A 14,883-nucleotide genomic window follows, 5' to 3' on the forward strand; every position below is an offset into this window, starting at 1 on the left:
TCACCATACACGTGCCACCTTCTCACATGTGGCCACGGGCACAGCTGCCCCACTGCTGGAGACCTGGTGGGGGGACAGGTACGTCTGACCCGGCTCTGCTCATCCTACACCTTGTGTCTCCCAGGTCGGGAGTTGTGAGCCAGCTGGTCTGCTGGAGCACCGATCCCCGATGCCTCGCGGCTGTGCGAAACCCGGATTTCCAGGTAGAGGAACTCAGATGTAGTTTAAAATGCATTTTCCCAGTCGCTGGTGAAGCTGAGTTCCCCTTCCTTGTGTCACTCCTTTTGGAAATGCTGACAGCTCCTCTGCAGGCAAGTTCTTACGAGACGGGTACCCAAGGAGAGAGTGGGAAAGCCTGGACCATGACGCGCACCACCCGCTTGTCAGCACTTGCAGACAGCAAAGCCCAGAGAGCATTCAAAGTTAGCCCAGAAAAAGTGCTGAGCTGGGGAGAAATGCGGGGAAAATGGAGTTGCAATTCCCTGTCCCTTGTGCTGTCTGCAGCTTAAACAAGGAGACCGAGAATGGGAGAAAACTGAGCAAGGCAGAACTTCTCTTGGAAGGGGAATTTGGGATGCCTCAAAACCACTGGACTTCCTCCTCAAAGGAAGCATTTCGTCAGTCCAATACCAAAAACATCCTGAGCCACAGACTGTCAGCAGGGAAACCCAGGGACTGCAGGCAGCGTCTCCTCTACCACCTCTGGCGTGGCGGCTGTGCGGACACCCAGCCTGGCAGCACCCCAAGGCGCCCGTACAGCACGTTTTGGTGCCATCCGACTTTGTGAGGGTGAGGGACCGCAAGCAGAAACCCAACATCTGCATCTGTCCAAGCACTTTGAGTATGGTTGGATGCTCAAATTTGCAATCTAACCGGGAAGATGTTTTCCAGTGACACTGTAACTGTGGCTGAAGTTGTCTGTTGAGGGAACCGTCTTGATCATCTTCCTTCAGTCACACCGATGCCACCGGTGAGGGGGCTGAGGCACGGGCATGGCACGGTACCCCGTGGGAATGTGGGGTCCCTGCTGGTCTTGAGGAGATCTTGAGGTGCTGCAAAATACCCGTGAGGCCACACTCGCTGCAGGAGCGCGAAGGAGAGGCCGTCCCCGCAGGACAGGCAGGCGCTGCCCATAGCCCCCAGCTTGGCTGGACTGGGGCCAGCTGCGAGGGGCCGAGCATCCCGGCCAGTGGGTGAAGGTGACAAAGCTGGGAGAGATGCCCCCTTTCACACGTTAATCCAACATGGGGCAAACTGCTGGTGGGGGCTGCAGAGGCTGCGATGGGACACGGCGGGAAGCAATTCCGGCCCATCACTCACAGCATCACGTCAACCCGAGGCTGTGGGGACCCCCCAGTGTGTCCCTTGCAAAGCCAGGGAAGAGCAGACCTCTTGGTTCTGCTGGCATGGCGGGGGCAGCCGCGGCGGTCTGCAGTCGCCGTCGTGGTGCGGACGTGCGTGGAGACAGGCGCTCGGCACAGCGGTGCCGGGGAGGTGCCTCCACCCATCCTCGGGCCTGATCCAGCCCACAGCAACATCCCAGTCTTGTGCAACTGCTCATTAGCGCACGCCTTCCAGACCTTGTAATTTATTTTATCAGCACCCTCAGAGGAAGCAGGGATATCTTCAGCACAGGTGCCTACGTCCTGCGCTTTTATCTGAGGCAGCCCTCTCCAGCAAGCCCTGAACAGCCACATTACCTTCCCGGCCGTGGAAATCACCCTGATTCACTGCCACCACTTGCATCGTCTTACTCATTTGTGACAGAAACCTTCATCCCCCCTGCTCGCCCCCGGATCCCAGGGATGTGCAGTACTGGGACTGTGAGCTGTGCTGAGATCGGCACAGCCAGGGTGGCACAAAGAGTGCCGGGGTGTGCCGACACAGCTAATGTGGCAGGTGCCAACATCACCCCTGCACATCCATTTTCATTCGTACTTACACACTGGTTTCCACGTCCTTAAGCTCAGAGCAGATTCGCGTGACACTGAGAAAGTTTTTGTGTCATTAGTGTTTAAGCTCTTTTATTTATAACATCTTGCAACAGCCCTGAAAGCGACGCGACTGGCAAAAAGAGCATTTACACTCGAAGGAACAGGCTGAGCAGAAAGCGGCACTGCTCAGTGAAAAGTGTCTGGATTCAGCCCAGTCCAGAGCGGGGAGAGAGCCCTGGCAGGGACTGGCCTGTCACGACCTGTCGCAAACAGCTGTAATTCATGATAATGATTGATAAAATCCCCCTTGTTATAAAAGCTACAGCCAATGGGATGTGTCACCCCGCAGCCTACCCCCATACCCCTGGCAGTGACCCCCCCAGCCTGTCCCAGAACTTCTCCTGGTGTCCCCTCCTGACGGGTGTCACCCCTGGCTGGGGGCTGTGGCTCCCTGAGACAACCCAGGGGGGTCTGGTTGGGGGGTCCCTAATCCGGCTGCCCACCTGCCGTTGTGCCCTTGTGCTCCCCTGAGTGGATGGAGATGGGCCGGGACAGGCTGAGGCTGCTGGGCAGGGGGGAGTAATTTGGCTTGTCCCTCCATTGCCTCTCGGTGGGTGTGCGGAAGGGGGTTTATCACTGAAGAGCAGAATCAAACTTCGTTCAAACGCTCGTCTGCCATAGCTGGAGTGTTCCCCCAGCAGTGCCGCAGACCCCAGACGCTGAAAGTTTTGTCCCAGCATGCAGAGGGACCGCAAATTCATAAGACAAGAGGGTTTCCTCAACAGAGTCCAGGCTACCCTTGGTGCCGTGCCTGCGCTTGGCCATCTCGCCTGGGAGATGGGGCGGCAGCTGGGGCCAGGGCTGAGCAAGACCTCCGCGGCATCAGGGATGTGCTTCCCACCGTGCTGGATGTGCTTCCCACCGCGCTGGATGTGTTTCCCATCCTGATCCCGGGCCAGGCGACGAGGGGGGCTATGTGCAGGGAAAGCTGCCCAGCAGGTGTTTGCCTGCGCCCTGACAGCAGAAGCAGCAGACTGGGAAGATGCTGTTCCCCCCCCAAGACTGTTGACACTTGTCCCTGCGCCGCAGAGCAGTGCCCGGTGCATTAGGGAGCCTGCGTCACCCATCTTTCTTCACCAGGCAGAGGTGCCACTGCTATTTTGAGGCCGTGACTGCAGCTGAGGAAACAGGTCAAACTTCAGACTTTCCTTTGGTACTTTCTGCTTATTTTGAATAACGCAGCTGAGGGCACAGCAGCTGAATACAAGCCCCGGCACAAATAGGAGCTGTTCACAGAGACGCATTTGCTGGACTCCTAAGGAGGACCGCTGCTGGGAGGACAGCCTTGCCTGCAAAGTGAACGCAGGAAAGCCAGTCTAACCAGCGCTCCCATGGGAGAGATCTGCAGGCAGAGATAATGCTGAACCAAGACACCTTGACTGCCAAAGCCAGAGCCAAAGACCAAAGCGCCAGAAAGCAAGGTGGGAGGACGTGAAGGCAGGGATTCAGAGCGGAGGATGCAGTGGACTCGTCTCACCCAGCTTTGGGTGCCTGCAGAGGAGACGACTGCGCTGGTGATGCCTTCTCCACCACGGGCAGAGGGTGAGCCCCTGTGGCCAGGGCAGCCAGAGACGGGGTGAACCTCGTGCAGAGCGTGACAGCCCTGAGGGAGAAGCTGGGGTCGGCCAACGCTCCTGATGCAAAACCAAGTCAGGGCAGCAAAGGCTGAGAAGGGACCTGCTGTGGGAGCTCAGCGCGAGGCAGGAATGACCCCACCTTGGCAGGCTGCTGCAGCCCCCCACCCAGGGCAGGGGGGGCACCGGCCCCCATGCTGCGGGCCAGCCACTGAGCACCCGGCCCCCAACGGCGGGAGGTGAAGGGGAGGAGAGCAGAGGGCACCCACACGAGCCCGGAGCAGCGTCTGGCACGGGCCAACATGGTGCCAAGGCGACAGCAGCAGTTTGGGCTCGCAAAGCCCCCCAAAACCTCAGTGCTTCGACACAGGGGGCATGCGAGAGCAGAACCTCTGCACAGACGGTGGGGAGGGACCGAGGGACAGGCGTTAAATTGTGCTGAGTGACAGCCCGTCACCCAAACCGCGGCGCACCGTGGGGTTCCCGTGCAAAGCGTGTGGCGAAGCCGAGGGCATCAGCCTGTTGATGGGGACGTACGTATGACAGATCTCCCGGGCTGATCTGCCCATTTCAGTATCACTTTAAAACATGACACAAACAGGGAAAAACACGTGCGAAGGCTGAGCCGGGAAGACAGACGTGATGAGTGAGGCTGGAGAGGAAGGGGAGCAGCGAGCGGCTCCTGCCCGATGCAGGATCCCCCAGCACCACGACAGACCCTACGGGGCCAGACCTCCTCGGGATGGGGTAGCGGAGCAGGGGCTCCCGTGGCAGCAGGGAGAGGCAGCGGTGTCCCGGGCTGTCCGTGACGCAGGAGCAGGAGCCCCACGGCCACGGGACACCTGAGCACAGTGGTCCCCGCTGGAGCAGGAGCCCTGGAGCCGGTGACAGCAACTGGGGGAGCCCCATTATCGAAGCCTGTCCAGATCCCCGTGCTCTTGCCTGTTGCTCCTCTGTTTCCATTATTGCAGGGTATGTTTGTACCCTTAGCACATGAGATGAGAGCTGATTCCTATTCACCTCTTAAATCTCGTCTGAGAGTGATCATGAAATCACTGCTGATAAAATTGGTGGACTTCACAAAAAAGGAGTGGATGAACAGCAGCTATAGAGCAGACACAGAGAGATCCAGCTAACTTGGCAAGCTGGTCCCACTCAAAGAACATATATTTAAATAGTCAAAAATAATCATCTCCCTGGTAATAAAAACTGTAGCCCCAAGCCAAAGAAACAAGGTCTTTGCTCTAGGAAGGAAAACATCTGAGAAGGATTCAGGGATCTCACAGTAACCAAAGACGGTGCAAAACTGCCCCGAGAGGGGCCAGTGCAACCGCTGAGGGTTTAAAGGAGGATGTGATGAAGAGGTACGGCCGCAGAAGATGGATCTTCCTTCCACCCATGGCACCAGCAAGATCTGCACCGACACAACACCTCCAGCTCTGGTGGAGACACTCTGAAGGACGGAGAGGCTGCACAGAAGGGAATTTTTGCACCACAGAGCTGGAAAAGGATTTTCAGCTCGTGACTGAAAAAATCTGTGCCTGCGTAGCTTGTCAGAAAGGTTCAAGAACTGGCAATTATGGCAGACAAGCACATTCAGGGGAGAAAATACCGAGATCTAAGGGTTCCTCCTTTCAGAAGAACAACAAGAACTGCTGGCTGCTGTGGAAACGGCGCAAACACAAATAAGCAGCAAGACGTATTTTTAGTAGTGGTTTAGGAAGGTTTGCTATCAGAACATCCTCAATGTGTATAAAACCAAGCAGAGCTTTTCTGGAAGGCAAGACTCCTCTGAAGGACGATTTGAAATCTCGTTTCAGTGCCAGGAGGGACCCTGGCTGTGCTATCCAGGCCCTGACTCCAGGCTCCTCCAACGCTTCACCACCTCCTTGTGGCCAAGCAGCTCCTCCCGTGCCAGGACAGTGCCTGTCCTCGGCTCGCCACTTCCCTCCTCTCCCTCCTGCTTTGCCACCCTCTGTGGCATCCCAGGACAAGGTCAAGGGCACGGTCCCCATCGCCCAGGACAGGTGGCCTCTATCCAGGACCTCTAACAGAAGAAAAGCATCAAGGACCAGAGTTACAGCTGCAATACAACATTTTTTGTGCAACTGAACTTTTCCCCATAACAGCTCCCTGAGCAGCTTTGCCTGGGGCTGATCTAAAAAATGCATATAAAAATGTACAGGAATTGTACAACTTTAACAGCTCAGCCCATGGCTGTCACTGAACTGTGGCTGTCACCCCTGCTCGTCTCCCACCTTCTCTATCCTGTCTTGGCTAAGATAAACAGATTTGCATACATACACTAATTTTAAAAATAAACTAGTAAAATACTTCCTGTAGAAGAATGAAAAAGAAGAAGGAACTAGACAATGGTGCTGGAAAGGGCTGAAAAAGGCCGGTTTTGTTCACCCCTTTGTCCCGGGCCAGGCTCCATTATCTGACTGGGTTCCTGAGAATATTTAGCCTGCCCTTACAAACTGCCAGGGGTGGAGATTTGACAACTTTTGCTCTATTCCCGGTGCTCAATTATTCTTAGAAAAATTATCAAACTTTCAGTTTCCTTTCTGGAGCTTCAGCAGATGATTCCTTTTCCCTTCTAAATTATTCCCTCTCTCTTTTCATCAGTTTTCTCCATATTTCAATGCACGCAAAGTCATTGCAGTTGTGTCCTTTCTCAGCTGAAACAAGCCCAAGCTTTCAAGCTTTTCTCACGAACCAGGAGCTCGTGGCTTCTGACCAGTTTGGCTGATCTTGTATGGACTCTCCCACTTCTCCAGATCCTCCTCATCATGCAGGGTCTCAGTCTCCTGGTGAAGCCTTCTTCATACCGTTGACCCTTACCCAACGAGACTCCTGCTTACGCAGCCCCACAGCGGGTTTGTGGTTCAGCCTCCAACATGCCATCGGTGCCTTGCGATCAGCTCTGACTGCTGAGCTCCGGTAAAGCCCCACCAGGGTTTGTCTATAAACATTTATAAATCGCCTCCATTTCAGACCCTTTTGATGTATCAACATCCCAAGTGCTTGCAGCCCCCCTTCGCAGCATCACTTCCCGGCCAATCCCGGTACGGGTGTCCTCGCCCCGACCCAAGATGCCGGGGAAGGGCACAGCAGCACCCAGCTGGGCTCTGTGCCGACGCAGCAGGATCGGGTCCCTCGGTGCACGCACCCACGCTGGCGGCTGGGTCTGGCACCCTCCATGCAGGCGGCACCCGGCCATTCCCTGCACCCTCTGCACAGAGTGTTCACCAGCACCCACGGGTGGCTGCCGAGATGTGACGAGACAGCGTTGGGATTTATCCCCGGCAAGCGACAGGACGTCCTTCATTCCTCCTTCAACCCCTCGCCTGGCCAAGAAGCCAGCTGAGATGGTTTGATGTGGCTTTCTCCTGACAAATGGGCATTCACCGCCCCCACATTACCTGCTACTCGCACCGTCTTGCTTTCCACACACTCACAGAAAGTTTCTTGGTTGTTTATGGCGTTTTCTGGACTGGAGATTGGGCTGGCCTGTATGGTCCCAGCTGGCCTCCCCCTCTTCCTGCAGAGACATACCACGCTCGCCCCTCAGCAGCCCCTGCGGAGCAGGACCCCCCAGATGCCCACCACCACCCCGGGCCGTGGTGCAGTCAGGGCAGCTACGGCACCGGTTCCCACGGTGCTGCCGGCACTAGAAAATCAGAGCCCCAAGTTACTGCAAAGGCAGACGAGATCAGGGAGAGAGGAGCCCACGTTAATTGCAGGCAAACAGATGGAGCTGGTACTTATCACAGATAAGGAAGAAAAAAATCATGAGAGAACTTAAATGTACCGAGAGGCCGCATCGCATGACTTCAGAACAGGGGAAGTGGGGGAGGAAGGCGAGAGCTTGCGGGGGGAGACGAGCCTGGGGCTTTCTGGAATAAAAATGCAGTCAGAGATGGTCAGATGGACGCTTTCTGTGGACAGTGGCCATGGGGAAATGGAAACCGTTTTTTAGGGTGAATTTCACGCTCAGAACCCCAACTCTCTCAGCTCAGAGGTGCTCTCCATCTGCAGCGCTTCCATCTTTCCATCTGACGCTGCCGTTCGCAAGTGCCTCAAACTGGCACCACTGCCAAGAGGAGAGATGCCGCCTCCTTCTCCTCCTCCTCCTCCTCCTCCCACCGCTCCCACCCCCAGACCAGCCGCTCCAGCTCCTCGGAGGCTGTGGACCGAACTGGCTGGAAACCGCCCCGGCAGAAGGGTTGGCTCAACATCAGCTTGGCCGGCACTGGACCCCACTCGCCACGTGGCTGCTGCCGGAGCAGGGAGGGAGCCCACTGCCCGCCCCGTGGGGCCACGGGCCCTACATGGGCACGGGATGGTGCCGCAGCCTGCGTGGGGCATCGGGAGGGTCCCCACCGCCCCAGAGCTCCCCGAGAACATCGGTCCAGACGGGACGGGAGCAGGGGACTCGCTGCTCTCTTCCGAACCCGGCTGGTGGCAGGGAAGCTGCCAGATCTGGCGTGCTGGGAGGCGGCCCTGGCAGCCGGGGGGGTGAAGGAGAAGACAGTCATCTGCTGCCAGCCCAGCAGGCAGAGCAGAGCCTTTTTCCAGCCCCCAGCCTGCTGCGGGAAACAGTCCCCCCTGACAGGCAGGAGGGGATGGTTGAAGGGGATGCAGTGGTGTGGGGCCCTTCCAGGGGTCCAGGCTGGAGCAGAAGGAGCCAGGGCTGGAGAAAAGCCACCGGGAACAGACCCCCAGGGTCCACCCAGGATGCAGGGCTAGAGAGCAGCACCCCCACAACAGTTGGTGAGCGCTAAGGACCAGGGCTGAGCTTAAATGGGTGTCCTGGCCCCATAGGCAGAGGGTATGGGTTCCCAGCCGGCTCACCAAGGGCTTTAAGGCTTCTTGGTGCACTTGGGACCCTGGGGTGCTTAATCACGCTTGCTGTTAAAAACTGGTGCTTCACTCCTGCGGGGATGTCTCTGTGGCAGAGAGCTGGCTTGTGCAGGGCACGGCTGGGAGACACCTCGTCTTTCCAGGGACCAAAGGGGGAGCAGGAAACCTCGTCCCCTGCTCAGGCTGCCCTGTCCTCCTCACACACCCTGTAGGGTTAGCGGCTCCTTTTCCCAAACCCATCAGGACTTTTCTCTGCTGTGGCTCCTGCTAGAAAGCAAGCAGTTAGCGGCAGTAGCTTGGTGGGGAGGGAGGTCTTTAATAAAGAGATGTCACCTTTGAGTCACAGTAACTGTTCTCTTTGGGCTGGGGATCAGCTTTTCCCCAGAATAGCTGCAGCTCTTTAATCTTACTCTGGAGCTTGGAGGTAACGGCACGTATTAATCCCATCCATATCTGTGCAAAGTATGGTTGTCAGGCAGCAGGCAAACTGCAAATCCAAAATACATAGTTCAGCATATGAAGCTGTTTCACACTGAGACCTGCATAAAGCCTTAGAGGTGAGAAAAAGCACTTACCATCACTGTGCTAATGATTTGCTAATGGTTTATTTAAGCACAGGAGATGGCCACCAGCCTGGCAAGGCCACAGTAGTATTTGCAGAGTGCTAAGGACAAGCCCCGACCCGGTGAGAAGCTGAGACTAGAGGGCTGCAGGGTGAAGGAGACCCCCGAGCCTGGCAAGGGGGTGCCTGGTGCTGGTGGCATGCTCCCACCCCGCTCCCTGCACAGGCCCTGCGTTCAGGCAGCGTGGCCGTGGGTGAGCAGATGCAGGCTTGGCTCTTCTTTTAGGGAAGTGGTGAACCATCATTTGCTTTCCCTTTGTTGTCTGCGTCTCTCACTGTGACCCACCTCTAAGTGATCGGCCATTTCAAGACACCCCATGGGTATCCAGTGACCAGCTGGCATACATCCTGCTCTTGCGGGCGTCTGGTCACAAATCAAGGTGAGCAACACCCCAGTATCTTCTCCTTGGCTGAGGTGCGGGTGGTTGGACAGGTCCTGCCTCTGCCAGGAGTGGGGATACCCCACAGTGCACGGCCGGTCACGGGGCAGAGCACCCCGGTCCTGCCAGTGCCCCACAGCTGGATCCTCTCCCGTGGGGTCAGGATCCCTCTGTGACCCCTCTCTTTGGTTAGAGACTGCTGGTCCACAGGAGGTGAACCGTGCAAGCATGTGTGTGGTTGTTAAAAAGAAGCTAAAAATGTCAGCAAGGTGAATTAAACCCTTTCCGGCACCATGGAGGTACTGCCCCAGGGGCATGGGGCCAGTGAGCCCCAGCAAGGACGCAAGGACGGCTGATGAGGAGGGAGGGAGCTGGCACAGCCCAGCAGCAGGGTGGGGGACACAGGTAGAAACACTGAGGCATCCTCTGGAAAGGTGACATTGTGAGTAAAGGAGGAAATGGAGGGGACCATAAACCCTGGCAGATTAAATGCATAAACATAACAAGGCAGTGAGAGCGCTCTGAGGAACAACTAACAAAGAGATTAGACCCAACAGTAAATCTTTCTTCAGATGCATTGGGAGCAGGATGCCTTCCAGATGCCTGGAGGGCCAACAGATGCCCAGGCACGAAAGGTAAACTGAGAGGACAGGGCTGCTGCAGAGGAGCTAAATCCATTTTTTGCACCGGTATTCACTGGGAAGAAATTGGAGGGGGTTACTCCGCAGGGACCCCTCTTCGCAGGGTCACGGCAGAGGATCTGTTCGGAAAGGCAGCAGCTGCAGAGGACACCAGAGGAGCAGAGCTGATGGGATGGTGCTGACCCATGCCGCAGAGACCCCAGGATGCATGACCTGAGTTATTAAGATCTTTTACTTGCAGCTGTCTCCATACCTGGTAGGTACCTGGGTGGTGGAGGGTCCCAAGAGTGATGCCATCCATGAAGGGCTCGAGGGAGCTCTTGGGAAATCCAGCTTGGGAAATCCTGTAGGTTCGGCAGCTGCAAGGAGCAAACGAGTAGGAGCTGTGGCGAGTAAAGCTACGGCAGGCTGCACAGGTATGATCCACGCGGGGATGATGGGGATGGCTGTTGTGCAGACAACTCCTGACCTTGCAGAGAGCCCTGAAAAGAGAACAGGCAGATTACACATGAGTAAGATGGTCGAAGGGTGAAGTCTGCTTTGATTCCCAAAGGGCTTTAAGGAAAGCAGGCAGCCGTGGGACAAGCAGGACGGCCACGGGGTAGGCAGCCACTTTCCTAGAAGACTGCATGTGTAAGGCGAGCGTGGATGTCAGCTCTTGCCATGGAGGAGGTCACCGGTGCAGCCCCACACGGGTCTGGGCTCTTCAGCATATTCCCCAGCCCCAGGAGAGGGCAGAGCTGCAGGAAGGGGTCACGGCACCCTTTGGGGTGCCGGCTGCCCAAGGTGCGGCAGCTCGCTGCACCCTCTGCGGTGCCGTCCACCACTGCTGACCCCGGAGACCATCTTGCTCCTGTGGGCACGCCTGTTCCAGAAGGAAAAGGGGCAGTTTTCTGTCTCTGGGCTGACCTCCCCCAAAATGTGTGGCACTCAGAGCTGCACCGGGTACCGGGACCTGCCACCTGCCCGCCCAGGTGATGCCCTGCAGCCTGTGAGCAGCTCTCCTCTCATCCATCCCGTTGGCATCTGTAATGGGAGCAGAGGCAGCGCGGTGGGCAGGATGGGCTCAGAGAGAGAAGCAGAAAGTGGAGAGGGAAGCCCCTGCTCACAGCGGCGCTGGCACACAACGCTGCACTGTGAGGTGAGGGGCCAGCATCCACGAGCGCCTGGCCTGTGAAGCCGTGATGTCTTGTCCCGGCGCTGTGCCGGAGGCACCACCGGGCTCTGCACCATTGCCCTGCCCTACCCCAAGCCTGGCTGGCGACACAAGCAATGTAGCAGCAAGTGCTTTTGGCACGTTTTCCATTTCCATCGCATGTATTCAGACAAATGGCACAAACACGTGGCAGGGGCCGGCTGGCGGAGGCGAGCTCCCAGCCCAGCGCAGGGTGGAATGGGCCGATGCTCTGAGGGGCACAGGGAGCCCCGGGCAGGGGAGGGGGTGATCTCACCTCTGTATCTCGCTGGAGCAGCAGCGCTCTAGAACTGGGCAGCGCTTTATATTAACAATATTTTAGAAGAATATTGAAAAATCAAAGAGATTCTGAAAAGACCCACGCAGAATGATTTGAGGGCTAGAGCAAGTGCCTTACAGCAGAAGATTTAAAGAGCACAATCTGTTCAGCTTATCCAAAAGAAGATTGAGGGGTGACTTGATTACACTGTAGAAGTACTTTCATAGGGAAATATTAAATTGCTCTTTAATCGAGCCAGGAAAGATATAAAAAGACTCAATCTCTGGAAGCTGAAGCCAGACAAATCCACACTGAAAATTAGACACAAAATTTGATCGGTGAGGGTGATTAACCACTGGATAAAATGCATTAAATTTGAACAGTCGTAACCACTCAAATGATTTTGTTCAGACATGGCTTATTTTCTACATCCTGGAAGTTATAAATCCTGTTTCTGCTTCCTACACAGTATATGTATTTTTTAAATCTGCTGCTTCTTTTGCATCCTTGCAGCCAGCTCTCTTACATCCCTGGGATCTTCTCTTCCCTTTTTGCAGCAGCCTCTTCTCCAGTCTTGGAGACTTGCTTTGCTTTACCTCCAGCGGGTCTCCAAAGCTGCATCCTTTACCTGTCCCTCTAGCTGAATCATCATTGCTGAAATCACTCCTTTTACCCTCCTTGATGTGTGCATCAAGTTTAAGTGATTTCTTCCCACCTTCTAGGTCCCAGAGGCTCTTCCAAACATCGTGTGCTCTGCATCACTCTCCCTCTCCATACGTCCACTTTTTCAAAAGCTCCTGCTCGACACTCGTTGCCTCTTCCTGGGTCACCCTTACACACAGCCTGCTCTATAAATTCTTGCCAGCTCTCTGTCTAAAACCTTTGTTCTAAAAACTGTGCCATAGAATCTCTAAGTCAAGGGCTTAGCTTTTGAAAGTATTAAATTGAACTACCAAGATTATGAGATTTTTTAATCAGTATTTGTTATTCTCTTTTTCTCTTCAGACCATGTTTAAGCTTTGTGTTGTGTTGCATGTCTGGATCCAGGCCCTGATTCTAGAAATCACTTGGGTAGGGGTCCACCCTCACCCAGCTGGTTGCAGGACAGGAACCACTGGTAGTATTTTAAGGTTATTACACAAGAGGAAAAGATCCCCACTTGGTTTTCTGCTGCTGGTGTCTCATAGCCAAGGAGTGAGAAAATCTCAGTTCCTTGTCCTATAGGACCTATAGGTGTCCTGTAAGACCTTGTTGGGTTAGTAAAGCCCCGACAGCATCACCAGCATGCCAGTCATCCAGAGCCTGGTCAACAAAACCTCAGGAGCCTGCTGCTCTCGCCAGGAGCTTGTCAAAACGGCCGTGCTCTGGTTCGGTGAATCTGCATCTCCCCAGGACAGTTTGTCAGAAACGCCTCTGTGAGCTCTGGCATCCAGGGCTTTTATGCCCCAGAGGCGAACCTGTGGTCATCACCCTCTGCTAACTACAGCTTATTTAAATAATTTACTAGCAGCTAATAATAAACTTTGATTCTTCCGTGCGTTTTTTCTTGTCTTCCTCAGCACGTGCTCTGCTGCCCTCAAAGCCTTGCCTTTTCTTTAGTGATTTATTCCACTCAGAATAACGTGGGTCCTACCTCTCCCTGGTGCAAGTGCATGTCCCCATCCTTGTCCTCCCTTATGTCTGTACTAACTGCTCTCTGCCCCTTTTCTGTGGCTGGAGCAGTGACCCCAGCTGTCGGCTGTGGTCGCCGGTGACTGTGGACAGATTGGCTATATGGCCGCTGGAGGTCCAGGGCCACTCGAAGACAGCAGTGACCGTCACCGGGCACACCTGCAGTGCTGCTTCATCCGAGTGCCAGTTACTGCAGGGGGGCTGGTGTGAAAAAAATCAGGGAACAGAAAATCAGGGAACATTTTTTATAATTTGGGTGGTGATACCCAGGCCAGTCTCCCTCTCCGGCCATCTCTGTGCCCAGCTTCCTCCCTCCCTCTAGGCCAGTCTCTGGCCAGCACTGGGGTCCCCCCTGCAGCCACCCGGCCCCAGCCCCACTCCTTGTTTCTCCCGAGCCTCCATGGGACACCCCCCAGGTGCAGACCCGGGCTTTCCCCAGCACTTTCTACATCAGCCTTTGTGACCCAGGGAAGGTGCAGCTCTCCCCCACCAGCTTCTCACCTCTGCCCCCTGCACCACATTCATGGCTCAGTGCTATGGGGGAGAGCAGCACACCCACCACCTCTGTGGCACCTCGGGGCACGGGGTCCTGCCTGCCTGCACCTCCCTGCCCGAGTGCCCTGGGCAGATCGAGCAACACGACCTGGTCCCCAGCAGCCTCTGCACCCACAGGTGTTGCCCACCTCCCCGGCTGGGAGCCCCAGCTTGGCCAGCAGCTGCCCACCTCCTCCAGCCCCTCAGCATGCGGCACGGGGGACCCTCCTTGGCCCTTCCCCACAGGGACAGTGCTGTGCCATGGGGCTGTGGTGTGGAGGGGTGACTTCTCGGGGTCTTGTCGCAGACCCCTCACTCATGATGGGGACAGGGTGTTTCACGGCCTGGTTCTCTGCGGTCCTTTGTAAATGCAGAGCTCATCCTCGCCTAGAGATGCTGCAGCTCAGCATCCCCAGCTCCCCACGCTCCCACCCTCAAGCTCTTTTTTCTGGTCCAACTGCTTTCCCCACAACATGTCTCCAAGTCTTTGACTGGGGCTGACACCTCTCGCTGTTGGTGGGAGCTTCTGAAGAGCAGTTTCATCTGCAGAGGCGTTCATCTCTCCCGTGTCTCTACTCCCACATGCGCTGAGCTTCGCTGAAGGCGCTGACGATGCTAAGCTAAAGGGACTCCTCAGTCCCACTGGGATGGCAGTGCCATTGGGAAAGGGGGTGTCTGCCCAGTGCCCCCTGCCACCTCGTTGCTCTGGGGAGAGGAGTCAGCGCCCAGCGCAGACCTGGAGCTGAAAAAGATGCAGGCAATGATCAGGGATACTCCAGTGTAAAATGACTGAATCCGCAACTTTCCGCTCTGCGGCGTAGATGCCGAGGCAAGTTACGTCAGGGGACTGCGTCTCTCCTCTGCTGGAGAGCCATCCTCCCCGTGGGCTTCCAGGAACGACGGGTAAGCGAGAACGCCAGCAGCAGCCTATTTTTAAATTCTGCTGTGCATGCGAGAGCTCTGCTTTGGCAGCCCCACTTTTCAGCTCTCTCGGTGCTATTTGCAGGTCATTAAAGACTTCGCTCCCTGTGATCGCAGGACGAGTTCTGCTCTTGAGTTCTGCAAGACAGCTGTACGCAGAAAATAAATTTTATGTTTGCAATGCCTCCTGCTAATGCTAATATTACAATTACACTGCCTGGAGCCT

The sequence above is a fragment of the Buteo buteo genome, chromosome 2 (genome assembly GCF_964188355.1).
Source record: "Buteo buteo chromosome 2, bButBut1.hap1.1, whole genome shotgun sequence".
Lineage (NCBI taxonomy): Eukaryota > Metazoa > Chordata > Aves > Accipitriformes > Accipitridae > Buteo > Buteo buteo.